The sequence below is a fragment of the Manis javanica genome, chromosome 8, assembly GCF_040802235.1.
Source record: "Manis javanica isolate MJ-LG chromosome 8, MJ_LKY, whole genome shotgun sequence".
In the NCBI taxonomy this organism is placed as follows: Eukaryota; Metazoa; Chordata; class Mammalia; order Pholidota; family Manidae; genus Manis; species Manis javanica.
Genome location: NC_133163.1, coordinates 34,461,431 through 34,473,986, shown reverse-complemented (window position 1 = coordinate 34,473,986; position 12,556 = coordinate 34,461,431). Strand labels below are relative to the sequence as shown.

General features: G+C 42.0%; 1 long non-coding RNA gene across 1 annotated transcript in view; it reads right to left on the bottom strand.

Moving 5' to 3' along the window:
* The window catches only part of LOC140850732 (uncharacterized), a 112,858-nt gene that overhangs the window by 21,651 nt on the left and 78,651 nt on the right, over positions 1-12,556 (bottom strand). Inside the window, exon 2 of the long non-coding RNA XR_012133788.1 lies at positions 47-157. This is a non-coding gene — a long non-coding RNA (uncharacterized lncRNA). The remainder of the gene's footprint in view (positions 1-46; positions 158-12,556) is intronic.

The window sequence follows — 12,556 nt, the reverse complement described above, 5'->3', positions numbered from 1 at the left end:
TAACCCAGCAAGACCTGGTTGAGCAGTTGGAATCCAGCAGACTTACTGTGTGTTGGCAGAGATGGTTTGATTGTTGAGAAGTACTAGGTCTCCCTTCTGCTTTGTACATTCTCTTTATACAGGGGATGAAACTGCTGCAATGGACCCCAGGACTGCCCTATGGAGGGAATGACAAGGATCTTTAATATTCAAGATGGAATTTAACATGCTGTAGCAAAATATTCAGTAGCTTTAAGACTATAAGAGTTTGTTGCTCACTCATACTACATATCCATTGCAGTGGACAGGGTGGGGGGTAGTGTCTGCTCCTCCTAGCCATTGGTGGTGTCAGAGAATTAGTGGTGATGTGGGTAATCCCCACAACATGTACACAAAAGAATTGGACTCAAGACTCTTTAATAGCCCATGACATACTTCAGGCATATAGTAAGGCTCAGTAAGTGAAAACTGCTATTGTTATTGCAACAATGACAATACTGTGTTTTTTTAGTCTTTGGGCCACCAACATGTGAAGATCCAATATATTTCAGGACCAAAAATAGGTTACTCCCTGACTGGCTTTTATCACTGTGATAAACATGTGATTAACATAATTTAACATGGTGATTTGTGAAATTTGTCAAATTTTCTTCTGTGCCCCTGAGAATAGTTTTACTGTTTGCCCATTCATTTAAAATCATTTTTGAATGCCTCCTATCTTCCAAGCGTCTTGCAGAGTGCTGAAAATAAGATGAGTAAGAACTCTGTCCTGACCTTTAAGAGTTCACAGTCTGGAGAATGAAGAAGTCGAGGTCTATGGAAGCTCTGGGACAGCACCCCGCAGGCCAGAGAGGTGAGAGTCAGGTCACAGAAGGCAAATGGAAGTTATAAGGAAGGGAGGACAACCCAGCCAGGTAATAAACATTTGCAAAGATGCAGAGAGAGCTTGGCCCATTCTGTTATTTGGCAAGGCTAGAGTACTGAGTGCAGAGGAGGGGCAGGAAATGTAGAGGGGACTTTACACAAAAAAGAAGATTAAGCAGGACAGCAATGTGATCACATTTATTTTTGAAAGAATCTATTTCAGTGGGTGTGGCTCCAAGAGAAAGTGGGTTCCCTGCCAAGGGCAAGTTCCTTATGAATCTGATAGGACTGAGGGAAGACAAGGATGAGAGACTGGGGTAAAGGGTTTTTATTTGTCACAGCTCAGTCTCCCTCTCCGGTGGTACTCTCTAGTCCTCTCTCTCTGGCCTCACTACAAATCAAGCTCCAGCCCTCCCTGTGACAGTGGTGGGCGCTCCCCATCACCCCACCCCTTCTTCTGGGAGTAATACCATGGGCACATCTCTGGTGACTTCTGACCACCTGACCAATCGGGCACCAAGAGAGAAGAGGAGGAGAGAATGGCCATTTTCTCTCCACCTCATGCTCCTGACCCACCTTGAGATGAACCAGCGATGATAAACATCACACTGAGTATAAATAGGCCCTTATATGCATACCACTATCAAGGCCAGGTGGGATGTTCTGGTCGAAAACTTCCATTTACCCAACAGTAGGTATACTAGAATACCAGAGGCTGGATGGTTTAAACAACAGAAATTCATTTTCTCACAGTTCTGGTAGCTGGAAGTTCAAGACCAGGGTGTCCGTGGCTTCTCCTGAGGCCTTTCTCCCTGTCTTACAGGTGGCCACCTTCTTGCTGCATCCTCACTTGATATTTTCTCTGTGGTGTATTCATTCCTGCTGACTCCTTCTTCTAATGAGGATACCAGTCACATTAGATTAGGGCCCCTCCCTTATGACCTCATTTAACCTTAATTTCTGAAAGTCCTATCTCAAAATATAGTCACACTGGAGGTTAGGGCTTCAATACATGTATTTTGGTGGGGTTGGTGGGGAAGTGGTCACCCCTCGGTCTGTCACAGTGGGCAACCTTGGTGGCAGGCAAGCCAGAGAGATGAGAGCTGCAGCAGCAATCCAAAAGAATGTTATGAGGCCTGCACAAGTGAGTGTGAGTAGGGATGCAGAAAGGGGGAAGTGTCTCAAGTTGGTAGGATTGATGAGACCTAGTGGCTGGTTAATTGCAGTATGATAGGCAACTGAGGGAATAATTATAACATGCCTCGAGGTAGAGGGAAAAAACATGGAGGGGGAAAGAGGAAGAGTTCACTTTTCCACTGTTTATTTGAAGTCCCCGGGGGACATATGAGTGGAGAAATTTAACAATAGTAGGTATGTGGTCTGACCCAGAAAAAAAGCCGAGGCTGGAAATACAAATTGGGAAATTGTCAGCATAGGGGCTGGCTAAGGACATGCAACTAGATTAAGTCACCCAAGGAAAGTAAACAGAGTATAAATAAGAGGTGTCCAGAACTCAGAAAAGGACATTTAAAGAGTGGATGGAATAAGAGTTGCTTGTGCAAATACCTGTGAAAAAGAACCAGGAAGGTAACTGAGACGCAAGAGGTCACAAAAGCCAGGGAGAAGAATGTTTGAGTAAAGGCCTGATCAGCAGTCAAATGCCACCAAAACAATTAATGATGTCGATTTTAAAAGGATTAAGCATGCAACTGTGATTCATGACCCCTGTCAGAATAATTCTAAGCACAGTGCAAGAAGCAGAAGCCATGCTGGCGGCTCTGACAAGGCGGCATGAGGAAAGGGTGGTACCGAGTAAACTAACCCTTCCAATTTGCTTGTTTCTGCGTGAAGGAAACAACAAGGAAAGTGGAAACTAAAGAGGAACTGAAAAGCAAATTAACGACTTGGTTCTGTTCAGGTAAAAGATTTAAACACATTTATATGCTGAGGGGGAGGTGTGCCAGTAAACAGCAGACTGAAAATATAACAGAGTGTAGGAAACTGATGGTATAAGGATTCCAAGGCAGCAAGGTCCAGGAGGAAGGAATGGCATCAGGCATAACCACCTTTCGCATGGACAGATTACATCCCTGAAGCCTAAAAAGAAAATCAGCATGCCGAGGCTCCTACCTCTCACTGAACCATATATGCGGTACTGAAGACCTCTGTCCTGCTCAGACATCTCTCTCATTTTCAAGACAAACTACATTTTCCCAGATTGTACTATTATTAGCTAGACATCTGGGACTTAGCACAGTCCCAACACCTAGTAGGTCCAATAAATAATTGTTGAATAAATGAATCTAAGGGTGGAGCCTTAGCCTGTTTGGTTCAGACTCTGTACCTTCCTATGGTCATCAGAGAATGGACCGTACAGCGGTCAGGTGGAGAGAAAAGGAGGAAACACTTGCAGGGACAGTCTCTGAAAAAGATTCATTATTCATTCCACAAACATTCGCTGAGTGCACAGTGCTGCCTCCAGCCATAGCACAGATGGCCCAAGGCAACTGATTCACAGGAACTCCTCTAAACCGGAGGATTCCCTGCTCCCGACACATGACAAATCAGTGGCTTTTGCACGCACCCATCTGTCGTGATCTGGAGCCCATATATTCTCTCTGAATCCCCAGTATCAGGAAGCAGATCACTACCAATTTTTCTTTCTGTCAATAGGAGCTGAGGAATAATTATGCCCAATTGACATAAGCAGCTCCAATTGCCTTCAAAATTTGGCTTGAAGCCCAATTATATTTCTCTAGCTTGTGCCACAGTACATGAACAGTACAATTTGTCTCGTTTCTTTCTCTTGCTTTTTAGAATACTCAAAAAAAATTGGCTCAGTGAAACCAACCAAGCATGTTCTTCAAGAATAATTTTGAACACAATTCATGAGCCAAGTTAATATGATATATATTTTGAGAGAAATTCAGCTGAAAGCACCCAGATATATTATTTTTAAATTATATGCACATGAGTAAAGTATATTGCATACCAATAATTCTAAAATGCTGTTGCTAGGTTGAGTATAAATCAAGGTTGTAAATATGTACATGCTCATACACCCACATTCCCAAATTCACCCATGAGCTGTTTTGTAAAACTTATTTTCTAAGCTGGTGATTTGAAATTTAGATAGTGTGTTTCCAGAAATAATGCCATGAATAGTAGGTAGCTTCCCAGGTTATCTGCATAAACCAACTTCACCTATAATTCAGATAAACTAGGTAGGACTGGTCTGGTTCTTGGAGAGAATGGAGTACCTGTTCAGGAAGCAAAAGAGGACACAGGACATAGGACAGAAAAAAAATTGGCTCCAGCTAAAATCCATCAGTGGGTGGTGGTCTTTGCATCCTCTCCTTTCCAAGACCTCCATCTGCACTGTCTTGTGTTCTGGAATCCTTTTCCCAAGCTCAGACCTCCACTTGATACCAAAAGTGCCATGCACCAGTTGTGCTGATGCCTGCCCATAACCAAAATCTACATTCCTTCAGAAGCAAAAATCTTAATCCATGCACAGACCAGCACTGCCTACAGGTCCCAGTCCAGAACCCACTGGTAAGACCCCAAAGCAAAGGAGGGTTTGTTTGGCTCATTCGATGTAGGCTTGTTCAGTCTTGTTTTCTTTTTTTCAAACTATATTAGACGCTAACACTTTAAAATCAGGAGTAGAAAATAGATATTACTAGTGCTTACCAACATCCACTTAACCTCTCCTGGACATATTTTCCAGCCCCATAGCAGTCAGTGGGGCCATATGACTGCATCTGGCCAATGGGCTGTGAGCAGAAACGACATGTGTCTTTGAGGCTGAGGCAGGGAAAAGCCCCTATGGTGTTCCCTAGTCTTCTGTTTCTCAAGAGTATTCATTTCCTAGAGCTGCTGTAACAAAGTACCCCAAACTGAATGACTCCAACAACAGAAACCATTATCTCACCTTGAGACCAAAGTGTTGACTGGGTCATTCCCCCTCTGGCACTAGGGAAGGACCAATCCAGGGCTCTCTCCTTGCTTCTGGTAGTTCCTTAGGGCCCACGTGATGACCTCATTTTAACATGATTAGCTCATAAATACTGAATCTGTAAATAAGGTCACATTTTCTGATACTAGGGGTTAAGCCTCCAACATATACTTTTGGGGGATTCAGTCCATAACACTTGGCCACTGGGAACACGGAGGCCTGGTGTTGAGAAGCCAGAGTGTGGATGCTGGGTTGATGCACAACAGGAAGTTGCACTGAAGAGTTGTCAGACTCCCAGAGGTCACATGAGGCAGAAATAAAACATTCTTAAACCACTGGGATTTGAGAGATGTTTATTATTACAACATAGGCTAGCTTACCGACCTATTGATACAAGAATAGCTCATGTAAAAATCCAGATTTCCTCCTTGGAAGATCTAGCTTGCTCAGTGGCAACAATCAGTAGACAACTAAAGATGAACGGTTTCCCTGAGATGGAACCAAGTACTGCTCCCCAGTTCCCAGTTCTTTACAGTCCTCACTACTCATTGTTCCCCAACCATTATATCCATTACCATTTTCCATTACATGTCTGCCTCCATTTTTCTTGTGCTTAACCTGCTTTATTTGTTTCTATTACCTGCCTGGCCTCTTTAGGTTTGTGAATCTGCCACCTCTGCTCTAAATGGGTCCTAATATACATAGCTTCTTTCTTACTTCCCTTTCTGAACCTTTAAATTATTATAATTTGTGTTTGTGTTCTCAATAGCTCCCCAGGTAGCTACAGGTTATAATGGAAGAGTAAGTCTCTTCTAGCTCAGGAGTTCATAATTACCTGTCTTCCCTGCTTTAATGTCAAGGCATAAACACATTTCTGGGGTGATTTCAAATATATGTTGAAAAATCCTCATAATATCATAAATAGAATGGTATACCTACTTTTAAAGCATTTTTTTACTCATAACAATTCTAATGAGAGGCAGAACCACTATTATCATCTCTTTATCAATGAAGAGATTAAAGAGCAATGAAATTAGGGGATGTAACCACAGTCCCAGAACTGGTGATTGGTGACAATGGAACAAAGTTTGCAGCTTTTAGGACTCAAAAGCAGTGTTCTTTCCAACCTCTGGGCCTTCATTTTCTCATTGAAAAAAATGAAGTTATTAGGCAAGAAGTAGGAGTTACCAAACTTACGTGTAGTTGTACAAGTTTTATTCTAGTCTAAGCTGCTGGAGAAAGGCCCAAAATAGGTAAGTCGCTCTAGCTGATAGAGAGATGGACTCCAGAGTCAGATAAGTGACGTTCTGATATTGGCAGATGTTTTGACCAAGGAATATTTTGACTCCAAAGAAAATACAATAAACTGAAATTTCAACTTTTAAGCTTTTAAAACAACTACCCATTTTGTTTTTTAATTATCAATGCAGTAGGTTGAATGGGAGCCTCAAAAAGGCATATCTACAGCCTAACCCCCAGAGCTTGTGAATATTACCTTATAGGGTAAAAGATTGAATGCTACCTTATTTAAAAAAGGGGATTCTTCAGATAAAAGGATTTTGAGATGAGGAGATGATTCTGTATTATCTAGGTGGACCCTACCTCTAATGAGAAGTGTTCTTATAAGATACAGAAGAAAAGACACAGACACACAGGAAAAGGCCATATGAGCACAGGGGCAGAGACTGGCATTCAGCGGTCAAATGCCAAGGAACACCGGAGCCCCCAGAAGCTGGGAGAGACAAGGGAAAATTTCCCCCTCAGCCTTCAGAGGAAGCACAGCCCTGCTGACACCTTGATGTGGGATTTATGGCACCCAGAACTGTGAAAGAATACCTTTCTGTTGTTTTAAGCCTCCAAGAATGTAGTAATTGGTTACAACAGTCACAGGAAACTAATACACAAAGTAATGTGAAAAACCAATAAGCCCATAGTATACATGAGCTTTCCCACGCTGCCAACACCATTCCAGGGTGGAGCAGTGGGGATGGGGTGAAGCTGAAGGTGTGGTGAAGGGTGGATGTGCTCCGAGAGACAGTGAGGCTCTGGGGTTCTCTAAGAATTTACTCACACCTTGACTGGTCATCTATCAGAGTTAAAGACCCTTTGTGTAAACATATTTAGCCATTTATTCTCAGTTCCAGCCTGCACAGGAAATTGCCAATTATATTTCTAACAGTTCTCTCAGAACTTTTGGTAATATACACTTTCACTTCATAATATTTCTATATATTGCTGGTTTGGGGAGATAAGTGCAATCCTCCTAAGAACCTATCCCAGTTTAATCAGACTTCTAAGAAATATCTTCAATATTTTTTCTGAATATAAGTAATAAATATGCATAAGAATTCAGACAATTGATAAGTGAATAAAATAGAAAATGAAAATCCCCATAACAGGAGTAGGGGTTAGGGTAGAGTAAGGATCAAGAATAGCTATTGCACACATTACTGATGATGAGGAACAGTGATGTGATGATTTTGTAGGATCATTTTGTGCAGCCATGCCATGACACAACGTCTGCATCAAACGGATTGAGCCAAGATGAATCTCGTATCAAGATAGCCATATCAAAGCGCCCCACTTCACCCAAAGAACTGTACACCAGCCCTGTGTTACAACACCCAGAAAGTCCTTTAAGAGGTTTCCAGAAACCCCTAAGAGATCTTTGGGCCACAGTTTGAAAAATGTTGGATGAGATGCTCTTAAAGTGCTTCCCAGCTATAATATTCAATAAATGTGTGTAAATGTGGATGTGTTGAATAGACAGTCATAAAATAACACAATACAACAGAAAGCTGTTGGAATGGATACCCCTAAACCATTTAATGCCTGGCAGCAATCAGAAAATGAGTTGCTTCTGCTTCTATTGATACTTATGATTGCAACTTAATGATGTTTTTACTTAACTGATAGCAGCTGTCTCCATGAGAAACTATTAGCACATTAAGTCTTTATTAAGACTGGCAAAGTAATAAATAATGTTTGTGACTTCTCTTTCGTTCACAAGGTTAATTGCTGTTTAATAATATTCTTGTGATATGTTAAGAGCTCACCAGGAATTACATATACAAACCATTAGACTAAAAAAAGAAGTCTCAACAATCTACCAATTTACAAATTGTTGATAGACCTGAGGCATACCTGACAGTAACATGCTGGGCACCATGATGATTACCAGGATTTTGCATTCATTCTAATTTTTTCAGTTAAATTAATGGATGCTTATTTAGCAAAATACTAAATTAGAAACTCTGAGAGGTACAAAAATATATACCACCAGCATTCTCAAGAAAGATCCAGTGTTGTCGAAGAAGAAACTATATATATGTTAAGTGGGTTATTGAATGAGCTGTATTCAGAGGATGCAAAGAGTAAATTACTCCAGCTTTGTTGTATTATCTAATCATTTTTACACATTGTTGGATTTGGTTTGCTAAAAATTTATTCAGAATTTTTTTAAGCCTATGTCATTTGTTTAAGCCACTGTCCATTGTTTATTTTACTATTTGCTGCCAAACACACCCTAGCTTAGCTAGGTGTGGCCTGTTAGATGCCACTCCCCTTGGAGCAGACAGCTCCTGGGGTCATTAATTTTGATTTCCCTGTCCTACCAAACAGGTGGAGCCCAGAGAGATGAAAGGATTGGCCCAAATCACATGGCTGCTGCAAAGCCTGGACCAACCAGAGCTCAGTCACCCACTTACTTGTGTCCTTGGGGCCTTAGAAGATACTTCCCATTGTGCCAACACCTCCCTTTAGTGTTTGCCCAGTTTGGGCACAATACCTCAGATCCCAACACACCAATTACACACACAGGCAGAAAGGGGAACAAAATGATGCCAGTCATGATGGTGGTGGTGGTGATGGTGGTGGTGACAAAGGAGGAGGAGGAGAATGAGAAGAGAACATCTCTGTTTACTGAGCACCTATGTGGACCAGGGGCTTTACAAACACGTCTGCTGTGATTTATACAGCACCTCTCTGAGGTAGGTACTAAAATTATTCTAACATGTTGATGAGAAAACAGTGATGTTAAATGCCTGAAGTCACACAGTGAATGGCTTCTAGCAAATGTGAACCCAGACTGGTCTGACTTCAGAGTCTGGATTCTAAACCACAACACATATAACATTATGGGCCATGGAACTTCTAGAAAACCCTGGCCACCCTACGCATCTGAAAAGGACTAGACAGGGATGCAGAACAGCCTTCATAGTGGTGGCTGAGAAAGTCCTGAAAAAAGGCTCAGACTGATAACAATAGCCTCAGATAGCATGTCTGATGTTCTCACTCTCTGTGGTGCATTCAGTTACCAAGACAATCATCTCAAATAGGAACTCCAACGAAGCTCAGAGCAAGTTAATTGGCTGTGCTGCAGACACATTAAAACTCCACAAGCAGTTACTATAGTAGGTAACCTTGCATGTTTTAAAAAGTGTGGCATTTTCATTTCAGTTCATATTGAATAATGAATAATTTTCCCTGCCCCCTGCTAAACAGTGAACGATGAGAAGTCATTTGGTAATGTTGAATTAATCTGAGGGTATAATATCCCCATTTTTCCCTAGATCACTCTCCTTTTATTGCAGGGCTCTTCTTTTCCTTTCTGCCTCTGACACAAATTCCATCATACACTGTACCTTGAAATGAGATGGTGCTCCATTCCTGGCAACAGAGGCAGCATCTGCTGGCAATGCTCAGCTGGCAGCAGGCCTGTGTGGGCATGTGGAGGAAGGGGAGGGAAGGCCAACAGGTATTCCAGGACACCAGATGTGGTGATCAGCCCAGCAGCCTCAGAGCCCACCGTGAACTCACCTTGCTGACGGTAACACACAGCACCACTGCCAAGGAAGATAATTCCAACACCTGCTGTCACTCTCCAGGCCCGCCTGTTTTTGTCTTTGGAAAAGTTATATATTTACTTGCTTTTAATTTTACTTTACTGAAGGGAAGACAAAATATGTATCATGCAGACACCACGATAGCAGGGACTGTGTTTTGTGCATTGCTGTGCTGGGGAGACAGCACCGTGGTCAGTGACTGGCACATAGAAGGAATGCCATGTATGTGCTGAATTGGTACATGAAGGTCAAAAGCATTGCCAGTGATGTTGATTTTACTGAGGACTTCCTGGGAAGGTGGAGGAAAAATGAATCACATCTCACAGAGCAAGATTTCACCCAGTCACTCACTGGGCATCTGTTCTCTCTGGAACTCTTTTCCTTTTCCCACCCAGCCTCCACAAATGCCCCTCAATTGTCCCAACAATTAAGGAGGTACCTGCCCTCAAAATAAAGCCCAGTCTCTGCACATGCTCCCCATCTCCACCTTAGCAATCACTTCAGCCACAGATAAAACAAACCAAACATCAATAGGAAACTGACTAGATAAATGATGGTACATTCATGAAATGGAATACTATGCAGCCATTACAAGTAATTTGAGTGGAGATAGATAGAAGATTGATGATAGGTAGAGAGAGAGAGAGAGAGAGAGAGAGAGAGAGAGAGAGAGAGAGATGACAGAACAATGACCAAGAGAAATTGTTTAGTGAAAAAAGCAAGGCATAATACCACATGTATGGTATGATTATGTAAGTGACCGAAAGAGTGAGAGAAACAGAGAGAAACATACATATATTAACATTTACTTAGTAGATCATTGGAAAGACACACGAGAAACTGCCAATGGTAGTTGCCTATAGGAAACAGAACTAGGAAACTGTGTCAAGGGTGGAAGGAAACTTGACTTTTTAGGATTTTTTGTTTTGGTACTGTTTGAAATAATAGCTTTGGGGGTTTCTTTTTTCTGTTTTTGAGGTGTTTGAGTTTTTTATGCACATCAAATAAACGTAATTATAATCTCAAGGAAAGAAAGAGTGTGGGCAGGCAGGCAGTCAGATAGTCAAGCAAGCTATAAATCAGTTCATCACACTCCTGAAAGAATTCACCCAACCAGACAGGAATATCATGCCTTGGGGGTGTCTGCCGAGAACCCTGCCATTCTCTGCAAGAGTGAAGCCTCAAAGTACATAACAGCACCTGCAGGATCCAGGGCAAAGAAACTCAGTGAGCTGACAATTAACTCAAAAAGGCATTTACTCCAGAGGAGCTATTTAAATGTAACTCTGGGGTTGTTCTCCCCAGATCTTTAAGTTCTCCCAGCCATTCTTTTCATGGAGAATATTTTTTTTTATCAGGATAAATTAGCTTTTGTAATAATAATATAACATAATGAGTATTTGAAGACGTTGTATTTATCAAAGAGCTTTCTGATCACATCAACTTCTCTGGAATGTATTTCTCACTGAATTATTTATTATCTGGGGGTCCTATTGCCTGCATCCTCTACTTGCTAACATGTCCTATAAAGTTGTTAGGTCAGTTGTCTGAGCAGGAGAGAAAGCAAGATCAGGGATTTTCTGATTTTGTGTTGACTTCCTAGGAGAAATCCTGCCTTCTTAAGGGTATCATGAGCTCTCTGAGGGGTGAGGGAGTTGGCTGTCTGCCAGGGAGACCCCAGAGCAACTGACAGCCACCTTCAGTGGCCGACCAAACCATGCTCTGGAGCTGCTGAGAGATGGCAGTGAGTTAAGTCAGGATCCGTGAGACATTTTAGTCTGGGCCATGCTCACCTGCCAGATTCTGCCAATACTACACCTGCACCTACATCCTGCCTGCACCTGTGCCTGCACTGATATCGATATCTACGTTTATACCTACACTTAACCTGTACCAAGACATTTACACCCTTTCCCTTTGACTGAGTTAGACAAAGACCAAGGGAGATCGAGCAGAGACAAGGGACAGGGAAGGCTGGTAAATACCCTTCTGAAAAGAAGTAGGGGAAGCCCTTCTCTCAGTGATTTTGCACTATTTTGTACCATCAGGAAGACCATGGCAGAAAGAGCAGCTCCTTTCTGATTGCCAGGAAACAAACAGAATTGGGCTTTATACATCCAAGCCAGATGAAAAGAGAGGGGGCTATGATATGGACTGAATAACACGCCCTGTTCTGCCAAACTCTGGATAATCAGATGAGATCGCCAGCACAAATGTAGGTGAGGCAAGCATGGCAAACAAGTTTAGGCTCATATGTTCATAACCTCCTATTTTGCATCTTCCTGGAATTAAAAAAATTGCTATGTAGTCATCAAATTCTTAGATCACTGACAATTGTAGAAGATAAATGAACACTGTGGCATTTTAATTTGGGGCTGATTAGCTAATAAAAGAGGTGCCATTTAGAACTGGGTTATCCATATTTCTAGCCTTAGAGCTTTACTCATCTAATTTAAGGCCTTGACAATCACAAATCATACAGGACAGAATCCCCTTTAAACTCTTATCAGTCATTCATACCTAAATGTGAATCACTGTATTTTAGATCTCCCTTTAAGAGTAATTTTCTTGGGGTGCAAGGCTCTCATGTAACAGAGTTTTACCCTTCTCACATGCCTCTGGCTCTGTCCAGTCACAGAGAACATGGTGGTTTCCTGGCATCTCCTTAATCTTTATGTATTGACGAGCCTCGTCCAAGGGTATCTGCCAGCTTCCTAGCTGTGGTTGTCCTTAGCCATTTCTCTAACTAGCAGCAACATAACATAACCTCGCTCCAAAGTGTCTCTGAGCAATTATTCTCTGCTACATGGTTTTACCTCCCCCTGGACATTCCCTCTCCTTCTTGAACATCCTCATTGTACGATAAACAGAATTAACAATGGTTTCTGAATTCATCTGCATGGTCTGTTAT